This window comes from Callithrix jacchus, chromosome 8, assembly GCF_049354715.1.
Source record: "Callithrix jacchus isolate 240 chromosome 8, calJac240_pri, whole genome shotgun sequence".
NCBI classification, from domain to species: domain Eukaryota; kingdom Metazoa; phylum Chordata; class Mammalia; order Primates; family Cebidae; genus Callithrix; species Callithrix jacchus.
The window spans coordinates 40,396,936-40,420,494 of record NC_133509.1 but is presented as its reverse complement, the minus strand read 5'-3'; positions in this window follow the sequence as shown (position 1 = coordinate 40,420,494).

The following is a 23,559-nucleotide window of genomic DNA, read 5'->3' as shown; positions in this document are numbered from 1 at the left end:
ACAAAGAAAAGGGAGCGAAAACTGCCATACTGAATGTGCCTGGCTTCCAGCTGTCTGTGCTTGCAGTGCCGTTTCTCAGGCTGCTTTCTGTTAGTAAGGAAGTGGTGGGGCTGCTTTGTATTCAAGGAAAATCCCACTGAGAACTCATTTACCCTCTCAACTGACTAAAACGATTTCTTAATAACTCCTGTATTACCATATCAGAGGGATAGGAATAGCCCAAGTTAAAATGTTACCTAGTTGGCTGTTCTTACTGAGATTCAGCCTGTTTTTCTTAAGCATTCCTCCAATTGTTGCAAGCCTTTAGATCATTTCCAGAGTTCTGAAAAAGTTGATTTTGACCATTTTTGCCAGCGTTCTTGTTGCCTTTGTAGAGGAGATGCTTTTCAGAACTCCTTCTCTGCCATTTCTCCCTGCCCAAAAATGAAAGCACCAAGCTGATGTTCACGTGCCTGCTCAGCAAGGAAGCCAGCAACCACACACGTCAGTGGTTCAGAAAGCTTCAGGACTCAAAGATTATTTTTATTTTTATTTATTTATTTTTTTGAGACAGAGTTTCATTCTTGTTGCCCAGGCTGGAGTGCAATGGTGCCATCTCGGCTCACCACAATCTCCACCGCCAGGTTCAAGCAGTTCTCCTGCCTCAGCCTCCCGAGTAGTTGGGGTTACAAGCATGTACCACCACACCCAGCTAATTTTGTATTTTTTAGTAGAGATGGGGTTTTTTCATGTTGGCCAGGCTAGTCTCAAACTCCTGTCCTCAAGAGATCCGCCCACCTTGGCCTCCCAAAGCGCTGATATTACAGACATGAGCCACCACACCCACCCTCAAAGATTCTTTTAAACCTGTGTAACTTCTTCATAATTGTTACTGTGCTATGCCAAGTCTACTTCTCCACAGGGTAAAATGCCAAGGTCCTGAGGTCCTGGGTTGGATACTTGTGATGATTGTGTTGGGTACTTGTTGGGTAATTGTGATAATTGGGTAGTAATTGGGTAATTGTGCTCAGAGAATAGGATTTCACATGCCCTTTTCTGAGTTTACACATTGAGAATGATATGGTGTGCTCTGTGAGGTGCCTGGAAAAGCTGACATAGATATATATATGACATATATATTTGATATGTATATATATGACATATATACATGTATTTGATATGGATGTATATATATCAAAACATCAAGTTATACAATGTAAATTAGCACAATTTGTATTTATCAATTATACCTCCAGAAAGCTGTTTTTTAAAAATTATGGGCTATGTCAAAGGGCACAGAAGCTAGCTTAAAAGAGCTCTCAAAGCCTAAGCTTGGAAAATTTGAATGACAAAATAAATAATGATAGTATTGAATTATAGCCCACAGAATAAAATATGCCTGAGTTCATACTGAGCTAAATATATAATTGAATAGATAAATAAATTGAATAAATAAATAAATAAAAGAGCTGTTCCGGTCTCTAAAGGAACAGCTCTTTCTTATAGTAGAATTTCTATTTAAAAACGTAGGCGAGATGAAAATAGGTAATCACAACTATGCAAACAAATACCACATTAATAATTGCTGCAGGCAAGAAGCATCCAGGAACTCTAAAGTCAATAGGTAAAGTACGGTAAGAAATAGGATTTTTGCATAATCTCAAAGTGTTTTCCAGCAATACTTATTAATTCCAAAGGAAAAATAGTAACTTTAAACTGGAGAAACTTGACAGACACTTTAACCAAGAGATGAAAGTCAGCATCACTACTAATACATAAGACATGTCAACGTCATGCATCCCCTCATGTGATGCACTAAGAACATGGTAGTATTCTCGACAAAGACAGGTTTACCTCAACCGAATCATGCCGCAATAGCAGACAAACTGAGGGACATTCTGCAAGATCATTGCTCTGCAAAAATGTGAAGGTCGCCAGACACAGTGGCTCATACCTGTAATCCTGTAATCCCAGTACTTGGGGAGGCCAAGGCAGGCAAATGGCTTGAGCCCAGGAATTCAAGACCAGCCTAGGCAACAAAAAAAAAGACTCTGTCTCTACCAAACAAACAAACAAAAAAATATGTGTGTATATATATATATATATATATATATGTGTGAGTGTGTGTGTGTGTGTGTGTATAAATTAGCCGGGTGTATTAGTCCATTCTCCTACTGCTATAAAGATGCTACCCAAAACTGAGTAATTCATGAACAAAGGAAGTTTAATTGATCCCCAGCTCCGGCGCTCTAGGGACCCCTTAGGAAACTTACAATCATGGCAGAAGGGGAAGCAAACACATCTTACGCGGTGGCAGTCATTGGAGAGCCAGCAAAGGAAAACTGCCTTATAAAACTAAAGGGTCAGCCAGGCACGGTGGCTCATGCCTGTAATCTCAGCACTTTGGGAGGCCAAGGAAGGTGGATCACAAGGTCAGGAGTTCGAGACCATCTGTCCAACATGGTGAAACCCTGTCTCTAAAAAAAAATCGGATCTCTTAAGAACTCAGCCACTATCACAAGAACAGCATGGAGGAAACCACCCCCATGATCCTTTCGCCTCCCACCTGGTCCCTCTCTGAACACATGGGAATTACAATTTGAGATGAGATTTGGATGGGTGTGGTATCACCAGGTGTGGTGGCAGGTACCTGTGGTCCCAGCTACTCAAGAGGCTGAGGTGGGAGGAGCACTTGAGCCCAGGAGGTCGAGGCTGCAATGAACCCTGATGGTCATGCCACTGCACTTCAGCCTGAGTGACCCTGCCTCAAAAAAAAAAAAGTGTGAAGGTCAAGAAAGATGGAGGAGCTGTCACAGGTTAGAAGAGTCCAGGAGACATGACAACTAAATATAATAAAGGATCCTGAATCATTGGATCCCAGACAAGAAAAAGAGCATTAGTGAGAAAGCTGGCAAACTTCAAATTATGCCTGTGGAGTATTTAACTGTATTGCACAAATGTTCATTTCTTGGTTTCAATCATTGCTCTGCAGTTACTATTAGGAATGTTAATATTTGGGAACACCGAGTAAAGGCCAAGCAGAATTTGTATCATTTGTGCAACCTTTCTGTGAATCTAAAACTATTCAAACATAAAAAGTTTTAACACTCATTAGACAACTATGTCAAAATTCATTTTTCCCTGAAAGCACGGTTGTGAACTCTTTCTTTGCCTGATAGGTTGCTAACAAGGGGCAATCCAGTCATTTGTAACACAGGCACCTTGGGCCTTAACCTTTTCCAGACCGCAGCTCCTTAGTTATATACACTGTGGCCGGTAGGTGGCAGCACTTGACCAGTTTACCATCAGCAAACCCCAGGGAAAAAGGGAGTTTAAAAAGTGGGAGGTACAACAATGACATACCCGGAACACAGGAGCAGAGGGTAACAGAGTCATTATTTGATGGACAGTCATCATAGGGCGATGCTGTTTTTATGGGGATTGGCATGATGAGGCAGAGAGGAATTAACTTGGAAACAGTGATGTAAGGCTTGGAGCAAAAATTACCCACCCCTGCCCCATCCCCGCCCTATCCCCGACCCTTTGCCCTAGCCTGGGGCATCAGGCTCTGTCTCTGCTGGGTGATTAATACTACGCTGGTGAAAGAAGAATAAACAGCAACTTGCAAATATTTAATATTTTCAAAAAATGAATTACAAAGAAATTATAAATTATATGCTAGCATGGGAAGTTTTATCATTTAAAATATATTTTAAAAATAAAACTATAGGCAAATATATACTTGTATATAGATATATATATGTATATATACATATATATCTTCCTCTGTCACCTAGGCTGGAGTGCAGTGCTGTGATCACAGCTCTCTGCAACCTCAAACTACTGGTCACAAGCAATCCTCCTGCCTCAGCCTCCCATGTAGGTAGAACTACAGGTGTGTGCCACTGGGCCCAGCCTCCAAATGTATAATTTTTTGCTGTGGGCCTGGAAGGAGCTCCACTTGATTCTCTTCTGTCTTCTCTCACAAACCCCAGATCTGCTCACCATGTGCAGCTGCCCGAGCCCATACCTGACCACAGTTATCTCAGTTATCTGTTAGCTCCTGAGCCCCAGGGAAGTCAAGGAACTTATTTTGTTGGTTTTTTTGTTTCTTTGTTTGGAGTCAGGGTCTTGCTCTGTCACCCAGGCTGGAGTGCAGTGGTGTGGTCATGGCTCACTGCAGCCTTGACCTTCTGGTCTCAAGCTATCCTCTTGAGTAGATGGGACTGCAGGTGTGCACCACCACACCAGACTAATTTTAAAATTTTTTGTAAAAATGGTCTCGCTAGGTTGCCCAGGCTGGTCTCCAAGTCCTGGGTTCAAGGGATCTCCTACCTTGGCCTCCTAAACTGCTGGGGTAATAAGCATGAGCCACCGTGGTGGCCAAGAGATTTATTTAAAATACCAAGCTTAGCAAGTGCCAGAGCTAGGACTTACAGCCAAGATGTTGAATAAGTCTATTCCCCCTTCCACAGTGCAGAAACCCATTCTAAATTCATGTCTTTTATCTGTGAAGGACAGACCCAAAGGTGAGGAGGATCTGAGTTTCATTTCAACAGCATAGCAAGGATTCCCTGACGAAGCTGAGTTTGCCAACTAAGCCGAACCCTCCCAGCCATGACTTAGACATACAGAATATTAATATGTATTTCAATTATGTTTCATGCTCTGATTTTCCTTCTCCTTCTCTTTTCTCTACCCCATCTAACTAACCTTTCTTTCCCCCTGTGGAAGGATAATGGTTGTGAAATGTAAAACCCAAAGTTTCTGACCAGAGCTTCCTGAAGCTTTTCCCAGACTGACCTCAATCACTAGGCCCCAAACCAAACAAAGAAATCTATTTAAAGATATCCTTTCTACCAGTCCTAATCCATAGCCTACTACTAATGGACAGAAGGGCATGGTGGCGCCTGCTCAGAGAACTCCCCAGCGCTATCAAAATACTCAGTCAACCTTCACAGCCCAGAGGCTGCACCTCCTCCCAGCCCACTCAGCAGAGCAACTGCTTGGAAGGATGTGTAGGACACGGCCTTCTGAATCAGCGGCAATCCAGCAGGGATCTTTGGGGTGGTGGCTTGAGGGATATTAGGACAGACAAGAATGAGTTTAAAGAGGCAGTTCCAATGGGAGCGGTTCCTGACTCTAAGGTCCAGGCTCAGGTTGGGGGCCCCTGGGGGCAGATGTCTTGATGGGAACCTCAAGGTCTAGTCCAAATCTTCCAGCCCAGGAAGGTGGAGGGCCCAGATAATAGTTGGTTCTTCTCACTGGTTCCTCCTAAGAAAGGATTCCTTAGAAAAGAGAGGCCCAGACATGATTCTGAGGTTTCTATGCATGGAAGGCCCCGAAGCCCCAGGTAACTCCCCTCTGCCTTCCCTCCCAACAGGGAGTCTTCATTGCTCATTTGGATTCATAATATACCGAGACCCAGAGTGCAGGTTGTAGTCCCGGGACATGCTTTTTGTTTTCGTTTTTGTTTTTGTTTTGGCTGCTTTGGAACTTCTTGCTCCATCTGCAGCTGAATGTGATAGGATGTGGGTAAAAGGGCTTGAATACAGTGATGCAAGAACCCTGGCTTTACATAACACACGCCCTGCCCTGCTGATGGTGCAAAACTTAACACAAGAACTCAATACCCACGAAGAGGTAACTCAAGAATGATAGCCGTATATGGCTGCAAACATTTGGATTTGCTGTAATTTCCTCTCCACACACCCCATCTTAGTTGGCAATAATGACACTTGCTTCCGAGCAACCAGCACAAAAATGAAAATGTCCCACAGCCACATTTCTCCTGGTGTGGTGACCTTTATTTTAAGAACTCAAAGTTCAAGGGGAGGAAAACACCATTTTTTAAACCTCAGGGTATATCTTTTGCAAATAAAACTTTTTTAGAGACAAAATAACGTTTTTACATGTAGCCAAATGGTATGATTATATTCCTTTTTGCATAAGGATTTTCTGGGGAAAAAGGAAATAAATTAATTATATTCTTTAATATGTAATTCCTAGTTAAAACTCAAATTTCCCAAATTGTCCTAAAAATGTCCTTTATACTTGGTTTGTCTAAACTAAGAGCCAATAGGAGGCCAGACATTGCACCTGTTTTGTAATGCCTCTGTAGTCTCTCAAGCTCTGACAGTCTTTCTGTCATGCTACTAAGTGTTGACATAGCATCAGTTGACCGCCAAATGCCAGGCCTCCTGCATGTGTCTAACGGCTTCTTATTTAGCTTTTTCTCTATTCTTTGAATTTCTTGTAACCTGGAAGTCAGATCTAAAAGTTTGAGATTCGAGGTAAGCATTTCTAATCTGACAGAATTCTAAATGTATCTTAAAAATGGAGGAAGTGTCACAGAAAAGCTGAGTGACATAAATGATAATTATACAAGTCATATAAAGTATCAAACATGTATCAAACTGGTACTGCTCTATTAGACCACATTTATCTTAACCTTGTGAAACACAAAACCTGCTTACGTATTCATTATATGGATGCAGTCTATTTAACTCTACCTGTAGAATCTGGTGAGTCACAAGCATGCGAGGTTTATACAGAAATCAGAATATTTCAGGCTTCTGCAGGCAACTCCCCTGTGTTCTCTTGGGAAATGGATTTGTCTTCTTATTTTTGACTTACACCCCTACCCTGATCCCACTCCTGGTTCTGGGTCAGGTCCAACCCCTTCTCTTTTCACAAGGGCTCTGCCTGGTCTCTACATGCACCCTAAACCCAGAAGGGACAAAACCAAGAGTAGCTGCAACAAAGTCAGGTAGAAGAGGGCTAGACGTGTGAAGATCCACCTTGCCCTCAAAGTTGACAAGCACTTCTCACAGCACAACTTAACTCACTCCCAAAACATTTACCAGGTTGTACTGAATGCATACTATGTTTGATGAGCTTAGGTCTTACTAAAGCGAGCCACCTTAGGATGACCTTGGCATGTTTTGTTTGTTTGTTGAAGGACATATTGAGCCTCTTAATCATCCTTAAGCCAGGTCAGCTTCTGCCCTCTGTTGTGGTGACCGTGGAGTATGGGGCTGCAGCTGGAAAGGATGAAATCCCTCTCCAAGTGCTAAGTTACCCTTGGAGCAAAAGCAAGGAGGCAAAAAGAGGGAGGGGCATACATTATACATATGCCTGAACATGTACAGAATATTTCAGGAAGCCCAGATAAAGCTGCTGAGTATGATTGCTGGGGGATGCGGGTTGGAGAGACAGGGAGTAACTGGGAAACTGAGGGTATTAAGGAAGAAGAAGATGAATTTTAATGTATAGTCTTTTTTTCTTCTTCTTTAGAGACAGGGTATCACTCCATGGTACAGGCTGGAGTACAGTGGTGCAGTCATAGCTCACTTCAGCCTCCCCTAGCCGGGACCATAAGCATGCATCACCATGTCGGGCTAATTTTTGTTTTTCGTAGAAACAGGGGTCTTGCTTTTTGCCCACGCTGCTCTTAAACTCCTCGCTTCAAGTGATCCTCCCACCTTGGCCTCCCAAAGTGCTGGGATTACAGGCATGAGTCACTGTGCTCAGCTATATACCCTTCTGTACTATTTGATTTTTGTGTTACTATGTGCATATATGACTTTTTCAATAACCACACATTGTTTTGTTTAATACATTGATGGATAATGTAACCATTTTTGAGAAGATTACATTTGAACATGACTTCAGCTAAAGGAATCTGTCACTGATAGAATCTCAGGTGGCTGACCAAGTAGGGTGGCTCACATCTGTAATCCCAGCACTTTGGGAGGACTAGGCAGGAAGATCATTTGAAAGCAGGAGTTCAAGGCCACCCTGGGCAATATAGCAAGACTGTCTTTTTTTTTTTTTTTTTTTTTTAAGTAAAAAAGAGAAAGAATTTCAGGTGGCTGGCTACCTGGCTATTAAGGTAGAAGAGGTAGTTTTTGCTAGAAGAAAGCCCTTCCCAACACTTCCGAAGTTACAGTAACAGTTCAAGACGAAGCCAGCCCTGCTTCTGGGAGACACTGTATGGTGGCCTATACTTGTATTTGGGCAGTTCTCCAGCAAGAGACTGTCCTAGTCAGGCAAGTGTGGCTGTGGCCTTTACTGTTCCTCCACAAGGCAAAGCCTGCTCTCTTCCCCAGCCAGAGGAGAGAGAGGCATTTTCAACCTTGGTGTTGGCTTACACAGGGTTTCAGGTATTCTCCGGGGTGTACTATTAGACAAGAAAGCTGAGATATGAGACTTAGAATCATTTGCCCTATCTCACTATGCTGGTTTTATGCACCTTGGAGAATTAGACCATAAAAGCTGTAATAAGTGAAAACTATTATGCTTCTCCAGTAACCTTTGGCTACCGTCCTTCTTTTGTTTCTGAAGCAGAAGGGCAGTGCAGTGCTTTGCTAACCTTACCCTCACACCCTTGGGGAAGGGGATAGAAAAATTACCTCCATAGCACCTGCCTTAACTAGACCAGGAAGAGAAACCAAATTTAGGTCTATTACAAAAGAACTAGAATGACAGGTAGGTTATTTAGGTTCTCTTCCAAAGGTGGCATGCGTTAGTCATAAGATGTAATGGCACATGCGTGAGCCAACCCAAGTCAACAGGAAATGGATCATCCTGTCTGTGAGATGAGGACCAAAGATGAAGCGTGTGTGCTACACAGTCAGTCTCTGCAGATTTGGGGAGGATGGATTTTTCTCTCATGGAAAGAAGGAGCGGAGGGATGTTGATTTACAGAACTGATTAACAGAGGAGGGATGCAGACACTTCCCTGACCTCCCGGCAGTCTCTCAGTCAATGAAGAATGGGCTTCTCTTGTATCATAGTTACAGAATATACCTAGTTGCAAGGCAGGGACAGGTTGGTATAGAGTTTATAGCCGTTCAGACTCCAAATGCTTGCTGGAACCCCTCAAGAAGCCCTTTAGGGCTGGAAGGGAGGAGGGCTACTTCCAGATTTCTGAATCTCCTTAAAACAGTAGCTGGAAGTCGACTCCTCTCTGCTACAGTCTCCGCATTCTGTGTCTCCATTCATTCTCTTCCTACCCTTGCAGCTTCCTAACTACTCATCGACCCTCTTCTTCCTGACTGGGATTCATGCCTTAGCTTTTTAAAAATGAAACCCCAATATAATAAAATTATTATGACCATTAAATATTTGTTGTACACGTCATTCCTTTTTGTTTCTTCAGCAAGACTAAATGAACCAATTAACTGCAGAACCCTGAAATCTCAGTAATTTTTTTAAACCAGAATTCATTTACAGACCGTGATCCCTTATTGTAAGTGACTTTATGGAGTTATGGTCTAAACTATTACCAAACAGACTTAACTAAACAATCTTGGTTCTTCTGCCCTGCTTTTTAATTGGAGGAGGAATCTGGAAACCATTACCAAACAGACTGCAAATGAGTCACAACAGGTGACTGTATTTTCCTTTCGGGTATGAGGCAGTGCAAGAAAAATCTAGTTTCTATTATTTTTGTTGTTTCTCAGGAAGATCAGAACTTGCTAAGTAAATTAGGATTCCAGATCTGACCCATTTCAATTTTCATTTCCTTTCAGGGGTGTTTCTTACCAATAATGAGAGGTCTTTTCATAACTACTCAAAGGCTGTTGGTGAATCAGGCCCAAGATGTGATCTTTTTTGTTGTTAAAACATGTTTGGACCACTTAATAACCTCAATCAATTCTATGGTTCATGCAGTCTGTGTAATGCAATATGCCAGTGAACGGGTTTCTGCTTCTTGGTTTTTTATGTTATATTCCCTCATTCCAGAAATGTGAAATCAGCACATACTGTGTCTGGGATTCTCCTGTGAGCTGCGTGAGAGAAAAGGTATAAGATCTAACCTCTGTTTTCAAGAAAACAGTTGGTGACTAATTCTTTTTCTTTCCTTTTTTTTTTTTTTTTTGGACAGACTAATTCTTTTTTTTTTTTTTTTTTTTTTTAGTCTTGCTGTGTCACCCAGGCTAGAGTTCAGTGGCGTGATCTCAGTTTACTGCAACTTCTGCCTCCTGGGTTCAAGCAATTCTCCTGCCTCAGCTTCCCAGTAGCTGGGATTACAGGCACCCATCATCAGGGATAATTTTTGTATTTTTGTAGAGCTGGGGTTTCACCATGGCAGTCTAGAACTCCTGACCCCAGGTGATCCACCCACCTGGACCTCCCAAAGTGCTGGGTTTATAGGTGTGCCGGTGACTAATTCTATGGAAGCCTAAGTGGCAATAAATAATTCATATATAAGTGCTAAGAGTTCAGGGAGGGAAGCACTCATGGGAAAAGATTTCTCAGGAAGATATCACAGAAGAAAGAACAGTGGAATCAGCACTTAAGGAAGCGGTGGACTCAGGCACTTCAGGCGATGTGGCAGGACAGATACTCCGAATAGGTTCCTGCACAACAACCAGACCTGCACTGACACATACTTCTCTTTGCATCAGTGAGCTTGTAGGAAGTAAGGGAAATTTCCCAGGGTGAGGGATCAAAATATGAGCTGAATCCAAGTGATGAATAGTAGGTACACAGGAAAGCTGCAGTTACCCTAAGGGCAAACCCTAGCGAACTGCCCTATGGAGCCTGTATTAGTCTGCTTGAATTGCCATAACAAAGTACCATAGACTGCGTGGCTGACACAGTAGAATTTTATTTTCTTACAGTTCTGGAGGCTAGTGGTACAAAATCGAGATCCTGGTAGGGTTGGGTTCTTCTGAGGCGGCTCTCCTGGGTCTGCAGATGGTGGCCCTCTTTCTGCCTCTTCCCAGGGTCATCTCCATGGGCGCACCTCCCTGGTGTCTCTTCCTCTATAAGGACACCAATCATACTGAATTACAGCCCAACCCTTAGGGCCTCATTTTAAGTTAATCACTTCTTTAAAGGCCTTAACTTAAAATGGTTGCATTCTTAGGTACTGGTGGTTGGGACTTTAACACATGAATTTGAAAAGGACATAATTCAGGCTATAACAGAACCTAAGACTTGGGTCAGCAGCAAAGTGAAGGGGCTGAACACTAGCCCTCAGAGTAAGCCAAGGACCATGACGAGGTCAGAGGTTGCCAGGTGGGTAGTGCCTCCTGTGTGCAGATGCAAATGAAAATTTCCTCTGAAAGAAAGCAGTCTCAGTTTAGACCCTGAGGTCTCCTACAGATTACGATCAAACGAATATACAATCACTACTAAAGATCAACAGGGGGAAGAGGAAGCCTGGCTCAGTGGCTCATGCCTGTTATCCCAGCACTTTGAGATGCCATGGAGGGAGGATCACTTGAGCCCAGCCTGGGAAACGTAGGGTGTGACCTGGTCTCTACAAAAAAATAAAAATTAGCCAGGTATGGTGGCACGTACCTATGGTCTCAGCTACTCAGGAGGCTGAGGCAGGAGGTTGGCTTGAGCCCAGGAGGTTGAGGCTACAGTGAGCTGTGATCGAGCCACTGTACTGCAGCCTGGGCAGCAGAGCAAGACCCTGTCTCAAAACAAAACAAAAATAGTGGGAAGAGAAACCATGAGTGCACATCAGAAAAAAAAACAAACAGAGAACCCTCCCAAAACTTTAAATACTAGAATTATCAGATAAAGAGTATAAAATAATACTGTATGAAATGTCTAAAGAAATAGAAATTAGAATCACATACAAAGAAAAAAGAGACAATCAAAAATGATGACGGTAGCCAGGCACAGTGGTTCACACCTGTAGTCCCAGCACTTTGGGAGGCCAAGGCAGGAGGATTGCTTAAGCCCAGGAGTTTAAGACCAGCCTGGACAACATAATAAGATCCCATCTCTACAAAATAAAAAATTTTAAAAAGATAGACCTGATTGAAAAAAGATTCACATAGAACTTTAAAAATAAAAATATAAATATAGAAGCCACTGAAATAATATACTCTGAAGATATCTACTATGTGTGTGTGTGTGTGTGTGTATATATATGTGTGTGTGTGTGTGTGTGTGTGTGTGTGTGTGTGTATGAATTTTTTAAAAACTCAATGTAGGGATTAAATAGATTAGAAACAGTTGAAGCAAAAATTTGCTAACTGGAAGTGAGATCTTAAAATGTTTAGACATGAGAAAATGTTCAGCATATGTCTAACTAGAGTCTCAGAAGGAGAGATCAGAAAGACTGCGAGAGAGGCAATATTTGAAGAGATCATTGCTAAGAACATTTCAGAATGATGAAAGATAAGAATCCACAGATCCAGTAAGAGCAATCCCCACCAAGAAAAATAAATTTCTTAAAAATCTAAACCGGCCGGGCACAGTGGCTCACACCTGTAATCCCAGCACTTTGGGAGGCTGAGGCGGGCAGATCATGAGGCCAAGAGATCGAGACCATCCTGGCCAACATGGTGAAACCCTGTCTCTACTAAAACTACAAAAATTAGCTGGGCATGGTAGCGTGCGCCTGCAGTCCCAGCTACCCGGGAGGCTGAGGCAGGAGAATTGCTTGAACCCGGAAGGCAGAGGTTGCAGTGAGCCAAGATCGTGCCACTGCACTCCAGCCTGGTGGCAGAGCAAGACTCTGTCTCAAAAAAAATAATAATAAATAAGCCTAGATATATCATAAAATTTACAGAGCACCAGAGACAAAGGGAAGATCTTTGTCAAAGAGAAAAGACAAATCACCTATAAAGATGTATGACAATAGACAGCAGAATTATACTTCAAAAGTTTGAGAGAAAACACCTGACAACCTAGGACTGTACATCTATCAAAACTATTTTCCAAGAACAAGAATGAAATGAAAATGTTTTCAGATAAACAAAAGTGGAATTTACCACCAATGGACCTGCACTAAGGGAACTTATAAAGAATCTTGTTTTAGTTTGGGTTTCCTCCAAATAACACGCTCTGATTTGAGTGCAAGTATTTTACTTGCGAGGCGATCTCAGGAAATAGTTGTAGGCAAGTAGGAAAGTGAGGGAGGAAAAAGGAAAGGAAGCCAAAAACGGTTCATTATCAAGCAAGTCGCCACCATTGGCAACTAGAGCTTAATCCTACTGAGGAAACCTGGGACCCAGGGGGAGAATTCTCAGTTTTCCTGCCTAACGGGCAAGAGAGGTGGGGTATTCAACAACTCCTTGCAGATCTTAGTTGAAGAAACAAAGAGAAGGCAAAAGCTAGGATTGTTAAGTCACTGGGTTAGGTTCTTTCATGTTGCAAGACGGGAAAAAAAATTCAAAATACTTCTGTAAATGGGAGGTTATTTATAACCTAAGAGGGATAAGAAACCATCTCCAGAACTGTATTGCTGGCTTCTCAGAAAGTGTCACTCATGACATTCCAAGATGCCACATAGCTCTGGTCACCCAGTGTCAACCCAGAGCTCACCCGCATCCTCCATCAGCAAGTAAGTTTGTGACTCCATTCATCACAGCCTGCTCTTGGCTGCTGTTTTCCCTCCTACTGGCAGCTGACTGACTCGTGCTCTCTCCCTGTCTACCCCACACCTCCCTTTTGTTCACAGCCTCTACTGCCCCATGACTTCTCTCCAGCGCTTTCTCTGGGTCTCTCTCTAATTCAACACCAGTTCACTCATTCAGCATCTGCTCTATGGCCTCGTGTGAAAAGCCTCAGAGAGAGAGTTATAACGGGTCCCATCACCACCATGTTAGTCCAAGGGCTCAGCTGAGGCCAGCCACAGGTCACTGCCCAGTCTGCAGATGGCTGCCTTTGGAGCAGGTGTCCATGTGTGGCCTGTGTGGTCATGCCTCCATGGCACAAGTATGGTGACCTGCATATAGGGGATGGGCTGTGGGCGGGCAAACCATTCACAGCTCCACATAAATGAGCTGGGTAAGGATCAGGACACTTGTACAGTGCCCATTATAGTCTGGATAAGTGAAGACAGGGTATTCTGGATGTGGCTTGTTATACAACAATGGTCAGTTACATGCATGTATGCATTTCATTTAATACATGAAGGTTTATTTCAGGTATTGACGTAACGATAATAACAAAAGGGTTATTATTACTACCATTAGCAGTAGACATATGAGATGCTATGTGGTTAAGATCACAGACTTGGAATTAGACTCCCTGGGGTCATATCCCCAGCACTGTCGCTTACTGGGTGTATGACCTTGGGAAAATTACTTAACTGATCTGTGCCACGGTTTCCTCATCTATAAAATGAGTATCATAAGACCTGTCTTATCAGGTTGTTATGAGAGTTAAGTCAGTTAGCATATTTAAATCACTTAGAATAGTACCTGGCATGTAATCAGCACCACCTTTCAGTCATGAGTCAAACAACTAGATACCAGCCCGTGCATTATATCCGTCCTGGTTTCTCTGATTTATGGTTTCTAATTTAATCTCATCTTGCACTGTTTTAAAATTGTTTCTTGCTGCTAGTGTTGGCTCTGCAATAAGATTTTCTACTTTCATAAGGTTTATACTTTAATATGTATAAAATAAATATTTTCTTACTCAGAATTTTGAACTACTTCCTTTGTTTTCATCTCACAGCCAATTCTAGGACTTCCCAGTGTGATAAACCCAAAGATAAGGATTCTGGAAAAGGAAATAATTCTTAGCAGAATTAATATTCTTTTTACTTCCCTTGCTGTATGTTTGTCTCAGGATGTTTGTTACATTGTCACAGTTTGATTGATTTCCCTCGGAAAAGATCAAGTTCTCTGGAACATTTGATGTCATTATTTAGAAATGAGGTCGGTGTTACATGTTTGTTAAAAGTGATCCACAAGAGTGATTCAGAAACTGAGAGGCACACATTGACATGTTTTACCTCAATAATCTTGCTGGCATGCCTACATGCTTGAGTTTGAATGCTGGTTCCAATTAATTTTTATACAGTAATCAATAGTTGGTAGGGTTTTCTGTAAGCATTGAAACTATAATGTTAATGTATAAGCAAACCTTCATGATGTCATCATATTTTGAGACGGCATACCATAATTGTGGGACATTAATCTACATGGCAACAAGCCAATCGATACATCAAGCAGTGGCTCCATCACTCCTGGGACATGCAGTCAGCCCATCCCTGAGCTGAACCCCAGATTGTCCTTACCCTGTCACCTCAATTATCTTCAATAACTTTACCCTCAAGGACTTGGGTTTAGAACCTGTGCAGAGCTCCACTCCTCTCCTTGAGGGGTCACCCATGGAGCCAGGGAAGTGATCCATAGACCATCCTTCCTTCCCAAAGCCCCAGGAGAGAAAAAACCATCTCATACCTCCCCAGTTTCCCTTTCAGATGGCCAAAGGCACCAGCAGGATGGCCAGCCTTCCAGGACATTCTGTCTATGAGCATTATCGCCATGCCATAGAATCAAGTGATTTCCCTCTTCCCCACCAAACCAGGCACAGGCGAAAATGCCACAACTGATAGGAGAGAGGGAGGCATGGACTTTCACATCAGATGGTTCAAAAGGTCAGGGCACATACTTCCAAATCAAACATAATATTGCAGGGGCTATGGAGGTGACACTTTAAGATATTTTATTCCTCCCCATCTGTACACCCATGAGGAAGTTTAGATTAGCAGTGGTAGCATCATCTACTACATCAGTAGTACATCATTGTCTACTGATGAACTGATCATAAATACATGGCAACAAGGAAGTGAATGTATGGGCCTCAGCAGACAGGAAATTGGGTAGTTCTACGGGGTCACCATGGGGAGACAGCTGACCACAAGGGACGAACTGCATGCTCCCGCGTCAGTATTACATCATTTTCTACTGATGTAGTAGACAATGCTACCATTCCCAGTCTCAGAGAACTTCCTCATGGGCATACAGAGGGGGAGGAATAAAATATCTTAGTTTAAAGTGTTTCTTTCCTCCATAGCCCCTACAATATTACGTTTAATTTGGAAGTATGTGCCCTGACCTTTTGAACCATCACTCATCAGTAGTACATCACCATCTGCTGATGCAGTAGACCATGCTACCATTCCCAATCTGAAAGAACTTCATCTCAGAGAGCTACTTACGCGTCAGTCTATATGTGCCCCATGATCTCCTGATGTCCCATGATCTCAAACACTTGAAATAGGGTCAAATGGAATTATGGTGCCTTGGTACCTCCCAGCAAACTCAAGTATTCACGCTAATACAATGTGCAGGAACGTAAACCTGTGGCCATGAACATCATCATTAAAGCATCTCTTAAGCCCCCGTGGTGTACTCAGTGTAATTCTGAGTGCTAGGAAAATGCCAAAAACACAAGAGATTTTTCCTGCCCTGAAAGAAAGTATAGTCTTATTAGAAAGCCAAGACTGGCAACTTGAAATTATTTGAAATCAGTGTAAAACAATGTTTAATCAGAAACTGTACATTAAGTCAGACCCAAATGACAGATGCAATACACCCTGGAGTATATGGCCCTGTGAAACATAGAAAAGTATTTTCTCTTTATGGACCTCAGTTTCCTTGCTGGATTTTTTTTTTTTTTTTTTTTTGAAACAGAGTCTTGCTCTGTTGCCCAAGCTAGAATGTAGTGGCATAATCACAGCTCACTGTAATCTTGAACTCCCAGGCTTAAGCGATCCTCCTGCCTCACCCTCCTAAAGTGCTGGGATTAAAGGCATGAACCAGTGTGCCTGGCCTCCTTGTTGAATTTTTTATTTTGTTTTTAGGCAGAAATAATCTCTTACCATCCTTTGAATCATCCTACGATCCACAAGTGTAATGAAGTATGTGGCAGCACTTTGAAAAGTTCTTAGTACCTATTGAAATATAAGGCGTTATCATGACTGCTGTGATCATTGCCGGATGATTATTCAGATAATATCTGGAGTTCAGAGAAGAGAAGGATCCTGGTACTCAGGGAAGCCGGCCCAGACAAGGAAGTACCTGAGTACTCGGGCCAGCTTCAAAGCAGGTGCAGAATTCAACAGGGGCATAAAGAGCCCGGTCTTGGAAGCTGGAAGGGAGAATAGCTAGGGCAGAGGCAAGGAGAGATGTGTGAAAGGTGTGAGGCATCAACAGGGTGCCCGCTTGGCTGAGGAGAGGGATTGCCTAGGGGAGGAACAGAATGCATATTTAGAGGGATAAAAAGACTGGCCAGGGCACACCATCTAGGTGGAGCATGGGCATGAGTTCTGCAGCCAGAAAGAAAGAGGCTGGCATTCCCTTTGTTCAAGGCAAGGGTTTTGCTTAGAAAAAGAGAAGTCTACTCACCAGTTCAAACATCCGGACTATTAAGTTGTTTCATTCTATTCGTTCTCCCAAGCATTGTCCCATTCTTCCAGGTGAGTGTGTTCTTGTCCTCAAGCTTTGGTTGTGTTCTGCCCAGAGCTTGGTAGATAATACCCCAATGTTACTACTAGATGGATTGAACTATACTACCTGCATTATCTTCCATAATCACTACCACTCCCCAATTCCTTTGAGTGACCAATGACCTCATTCTATGCCAATCAATGGTCATTTCTGTGTCTTCATCCTCCTTGCCGTCTGCTGAATCTGTGCCTGGTCCTTACTCATTCTACGTTCGTAGAAGGCTATATTGTCTCCATGGTGCCAGGAACAATTCTATCTATCACCAATTCCCAAACAAATAGCTTCAGAATTCTGCTTAAAATTTAAACCAATGAGATATTTATTCCTGTAGACTCACTGTTCTTTTAAAATACAAACGCATCTGAGGTGGCTAAAGAGATCTAAGATTCACAATTCATTGTTAATTATTTTAATTAACGTATTTTTCGTCTACCATCTACCTATGAGCCATACTTAAAGGAATGAAGGAATGCCTGTTTTGACGGGTTTAGGTGGAAGCAAGGGTCATCTTGAAGATAAGGTAGGGCTTTGCTTAAATGGAGAGCAGAATGAAGACACCATTAAAACTCAACCTTGCCCTCAAACGCATAGCCAGATACTCCCACTCCTCACCAAGGCTGTTCTCCTCCTGACTGACAGCCTTAGAAGGGAGACACCTTTTACTCCTAAGCACAGTTTCAAATAAAATTAAATATAAACTACTTTACTCCTCCATACATGTCCTGTGCAGTTCTAGGAGGGAATCGCTGGCTCCTTTCCGGGATTGATCTCAGCGTTGCAGTTACAAGTGCTCAAACCACAAATTATATCTGCCTCCCGGTGAGCAGCAGGGAGTGGTTATTAGCCAGAGCTACCCTGATTACAACTTGAGCTCATTTCAAAATCTAACTTCCAGAAGCCACCTATTCTGGAATGTTCTGAGAGGATAACACTGAGTCACATGACATCCAAGGGAACACTTCTCCCTTTCTTCTTGTGTTACATCATTGGGCCCTAAAATAGTGCCTTTTGTCCACACTTTGTCCTCTCAGAGAAGTAAGAAAACTGCTTCCAGCTCCGCCCTGTGGGGTGGAGTGACCGATACCGTCAGGCAGATGGGAATGAGGGTCAAGAGGCCTGCTGTCTTTCCCGGCTGAGACCTGCCCGCATGCAGTCCTCTCTAATTTTGTTCCCTTGCATCCAGCAGAGCAAGATGAGGGCTCAGGGCCTACCTTCTGGAGGCTGATGTCCCACGGCTCTCTTCTCTGTGTTAACAGGGAATGAGAGCAGAGATTCCCTTCCCGGCACAGGCAGGTCAAGTGTGCTCTGAAGAGAACTCTCTCTACACATAGGTAGAAATGACAGACCAGACTTGGTGGGTAGTGGCCCCTATCCAGCCACGGTGCAAGCTATGTTCTCTGGTACAGCTTTACCCTGAGTAAAGATGTATTTTGATTTTCATTACACTTGTATGCCTATTTCTCAACTGATTCAGAACCAGAGAAGAGGAAGCATGTGATTGCCTGGCATTCCTAAGATGTCAACAAAGATTGAGGGGAATGACTCAGCGAGGAATTCAACTCCTGTGCTTCTCCGTGCCCTCTGAATCTACTGTGATACTTTTTTTTTCTTTCTTTTCTTTCTTTTTTCTTTTTTTTGTTTGACAGAGTCTCACTATACTCCCAGACTGGAGTGTAGTGCCATGATTCCAGCTCACTGCAACCTCTGCTTCCCAGGTTCAAGCAATTCTCCCACCTCAGCCTCCCGAGTACATAGGATTACAGGCATCCACCACCATGCCCATCTAATTTTTATATTTTAGAAAGACGGGGTTTCACCATGTTGGCCAGGCTGGTCTCGAACTCCTGACTTCAAGCAATTCACCCACCTTGGCGTCCCAAAGTGCTGGAATTACAGGCATGAACCCCATGCCTGCCATACATTTTCTTAGTAGCCACATCGCTCCCGACCCCTACCCCTAGCTTTTATCACCCCCATTTGAGACCTTGGGCTTACCAAATTCATTCTGTGAGCTGCAAAGCACATGAAGTTGGAGAAGAAGATCTTATAACCCACAGTTGTGTCCTGCTCCAGTCCCTCTCAGTGTCTCTTGGACTCCAATTTGGGGTACACTGTGGGTATCTGGAATGCTCTAAGGGCCTTCAACCCAAGCTGCACTTAATTCTATGTGGTTTACCTGGTATAGTTATCAATATTAAGAGAAAGAGTAAAACGTTTTAAAAATCTTTACTGAGGAAAAACCATCTTGGGAATTCTACAATTTATTATTTATCAGTGGAAACTTTCATAAGACTAAATAAATATTTTTATCTTTCAAGCAAACATTTAATGGATTACTTTCAAAGAAAGACATGTTTTTATTTGTCATAAGTGAGTTTAGAACAATAAGTCTAGATTTCAGTTACATTCTCAGAGCTGTCTGGCACAAACTGATGTCTCACAAAAGCAATGAAACAAACAAAGCAAAACCCTGTTTTTCTGACTGGATTGTCAGCTAGCTGTCATGGCTGTGTTTCAACCACAATACTTACAGTCCATTTACATATTTCTTTCCTATGACCCAGATGGATTAACCTGTAATAGAAAAAGCCATATCTCATACTTTTGAGGACTCAGGCTTAGTAAAATCTTACCCATTACACTCTAAAAGTGGACTTTAAAAATTAGTGATAGAATAGGCACAGTGGCTCACCCCTATAATCCCAGCACTTTGGGAGGCTGAGGCAGTCGCATCACTTGAGGTCAGGAGTTTGAGACCAACCTGGCCAACATGGCGAAACCCCATCTTTATAAAAAATACAAAAGTCAGTTGGACGTGGTGGTGTGTGCCTGTAATCCCAGCTACTCAGGAGGCTGAGGCACGAGAATCACCTGAACCTGGGTGGCAGAGGTTGCAGTGAGCTGAGATCACACCATTGCACTCCAGCCTGGATGACAGAGTGACACTCTATTTCAAAAAATAAAATTAATTAAATAAAAAATAAAATTAGTGATAAAGCAATTTCAGTAGCCCTATTTTGCAGCTGATTGAATTCTTAGCCATACGGGCTATAGAATCAAGTCCATTTGTATGACTTAAGGTGACAAAATATTTAAATAGAAATCACACATCTTTCTAAAGTATATAGCTGTATGATATTGCTGTGAATAAACATTTCCTTCTTTTTATTATTTTTATTTTATTTTTACTTTTTTATTTTAGAAATGCGGGGGGGGTCTCATTACGTTGCTCAGGCTGGTCTCAAACTCCTGGCCTCAAGATATATCCTTTGACCTCAGTTTCCTAAATAGCTGGGATTACAGCTATGAGCCATGACACCCGGCCTGAATATGCATTTCTCAACAAAAAGGTACTCATATTTCATGCATGAAGAAAATGCTTAAACATATGCACGATTGTGAAAACATGTGAATGGGTAACAAGTCTGTTTAAAACTATTTGGAAAACAGTGTTGCTCAGTCGGGAACAAATCACAATGCTAACAGAAACCTTAGAAGATTTTCCTGTTAGAGGATTTTCCCCAGCCCCACCAATAACCCAGGATTGGAAACTGGGTGCCTTCTGTTGCCTCCTTCCTGTTTTGTTCTCTCATGGCTTGGTAGTTTCTAAGTACCATGAAATCCCTATGTGACCTTCCCTATTGCTGACCCCTTTTGCCTCTTTGGTCACAGCCTTGTCGCCATTCACTGAGACTTTCGCAAGAGGCTTCTAACTGCAGTGCCCTTCTTAGACTCAGGCAAGAGCAGACCCATTCCTGGCTGTACTCTGGCATTACCTCTCTTGGCAAAGCGAGGATACTACAGTGATGAGGGACATGCCTCTTGGAGTCTAAGCACCTATTTCTAGACCATGACTGGAACACCATTGTTTGGACTCTGAAAGTCCTTGCCCAAACAGTCCTCAGCCTGCTTCCAGAGGCTATGCAGGCTTTTTCCTGGGTACCGGCATGCTGGCAATGAATGTTGCAAATCCTTAGGTCTAAAGGGTAGCCTGGGTGGCTGTTTGAAGAGAATGTGGTTATGCAATTCGGATGCAGGAGTTCACCTCCCATATCCGAGAGAAGACTTCATGGTGCTAGATGGTGTCCAGGGAAGAGAAGGGAGTGAGCTATGGGCATAGTGACAGGGTCTTGGAGCCAGGTTCATCTCTGTCTGTGATGCTACATTTTGTGTACAATTCTAAGAAATTTTCCTTCAAAGCCAGAAGCTGGGCTCTGCATGCACCTGTAGTCCCAAATAGTTGGCAACCACCCCAAAGTATGAAATATATGAACACTTTTGCTTAAAAATGCTTATTCACAAGCCAGGCACAGTGGCTCACGCCTGTAATCCCAGCACTTTGGGAAGCCCAGGCAGGTGGATCACTTGAGGTCAAGAGTTCAAGACCAGCCTGGCCAACATAGTGAAACCCCATCTCAACAAAAAAATACAAAAATTAGCCAGGCGTGGTGGTACACACCTGTAATCCCAGCTACTCAGGAGGCTGAGGCAGGAGAATCACTTGAACCCAGGAGGACGAGGTTGCAGTGAGCCAAGATTGCACCACTCCACTCCAGCCTAGGTGACAGAGCAAGTCTCCATCTCAAAAAAAAAAAAAAATAGAATTTTTTTAACACTTGGTAAGCCTTATTTACAGCTTTTAAATATGTAGACATAGGGTGTATGGGCCTCAGTATTCTTGCCCCGAGCCCTACAAATCTTAGTGGTCAGCCTGCCTAACAAGACTCCCAATGCCCAGAATTTTTCAAGACAAACATTAGATTTTCCAACTCCTAAGTGCAATGAGAAGACATCTGTTGTATCTTAGGTTTTATCTCTAAGAATCTTTGGAAATGTGCTTTGAGGTTTTGTCCTCAATGATTCATTTTGATAAAATAGGTAAAAAGGAGAGGTTAAAAAAAAAAAAGACAGTGGCTGGTTTAAATGACTAATTGCACTAGGGAATCCATCAACATCTCAAGCCAATCAAATTACTAAGGAGCCCAGAGTCATGGTTCTATGGGCTGAGAGGGCTGCGTATTAGCAGACAGCAATCAATTGCCTATATTTGCATAATGCTCCACACAAAGTGCCTTCAAAGTGCTTCCAAAAACATTACCTCATTTGACCCTCACAACTACACCATAAGGCAGCTAGGGTACAATATCATTCTCAATTTATATATGAGAAAGCAGAGGCTTGGAGGAGGTGAGTGGGTTAGTAAGTTACCTAAAAATATACAGCTAATAAATGGAAAAGTCCCTCATAAGGGCCTGATTCCAAATTCTTGTTTCTAAGAGACTCAGGATCCAGACTTATTCTAAGATATACAGATGCACTTTTTAATATTTGGAAAAGCTACCTTAGGAAAGTACATGTGGCTTCCAGTTCTGATTTGGCATTGACCAATGTTTCTTGGGGAAGTTCAACAGAAGTTAAGCCTCAGTTTCCATTTTTAAGATAAAGTAGTCAAAGTAGACAATCTCTAAGCTTTCCTTCAGCTCTGTGGTTCTTTTACAGTCTATACCCCAGATTGCTTTTCACATTTGTGAAAGCAGCCTTGAAACCCAGGCAACACAATACATGTTGTATTAATGAGCTTTTTATCAAATGGCCCCAGGCGTCCTCCATCCCAAGTTAATCAGATTAACTGGCACCAGTTTAATCAGAAGCTAAAAATGAACACTGGAGACAAAATGGCAAACCAACTCTATGTTTTTGTTGTTGCTTTTTCCAAACATGTTTTAAGGACAAACCCACAGGGCAGTATTTTCCACAGTATGCTAGTTCCAAGAGATATTAATAGGATCTCCTTGAAAAAGGAGTTTTCTGGTCACTAGGTTAACAGTGCCAAACAAGTTTCTTTTGCGGAGATTCTTTCATACTCATATGAATTGATAATTATTAATTTCTGGGAAGAGAATGTCCCTCTTCCGGGAATTAGTGCTTGTCAGAACACAGGTTTTGGAAACACAGTACAAAGCATTTCAGACCCACTGTTGTTGCTAGTATCTCAGAGTTTATCCCAAAAGTGTAGCTTGTGAAGGTGGCTGTGTGCACTAAATGTGATATAAGATGATGAGGTTATTTGTTCACCTTCAATAAAAAGTCACGAAGGTACCTGTCTGCATGGCAGTTCTTCTTCAAATACTTCCTTGAAAGATGGTATACTTTATGCAATGCCCAATCAAATCAACCATGGTAATTGGTAGAATGATGCAGGTTGTTTGAAAAGTTCTAGAAGTGCTCTTTCAAAAATACATTCTGGACTAAATGTGATCCACAGAAGAAAATGTTCTTATTATTTAATGGTCATACTCCTGAATTTTTAATTGAAATAGCTTCATTCACATTATTCATCAAGCTTGACTCCTAATGA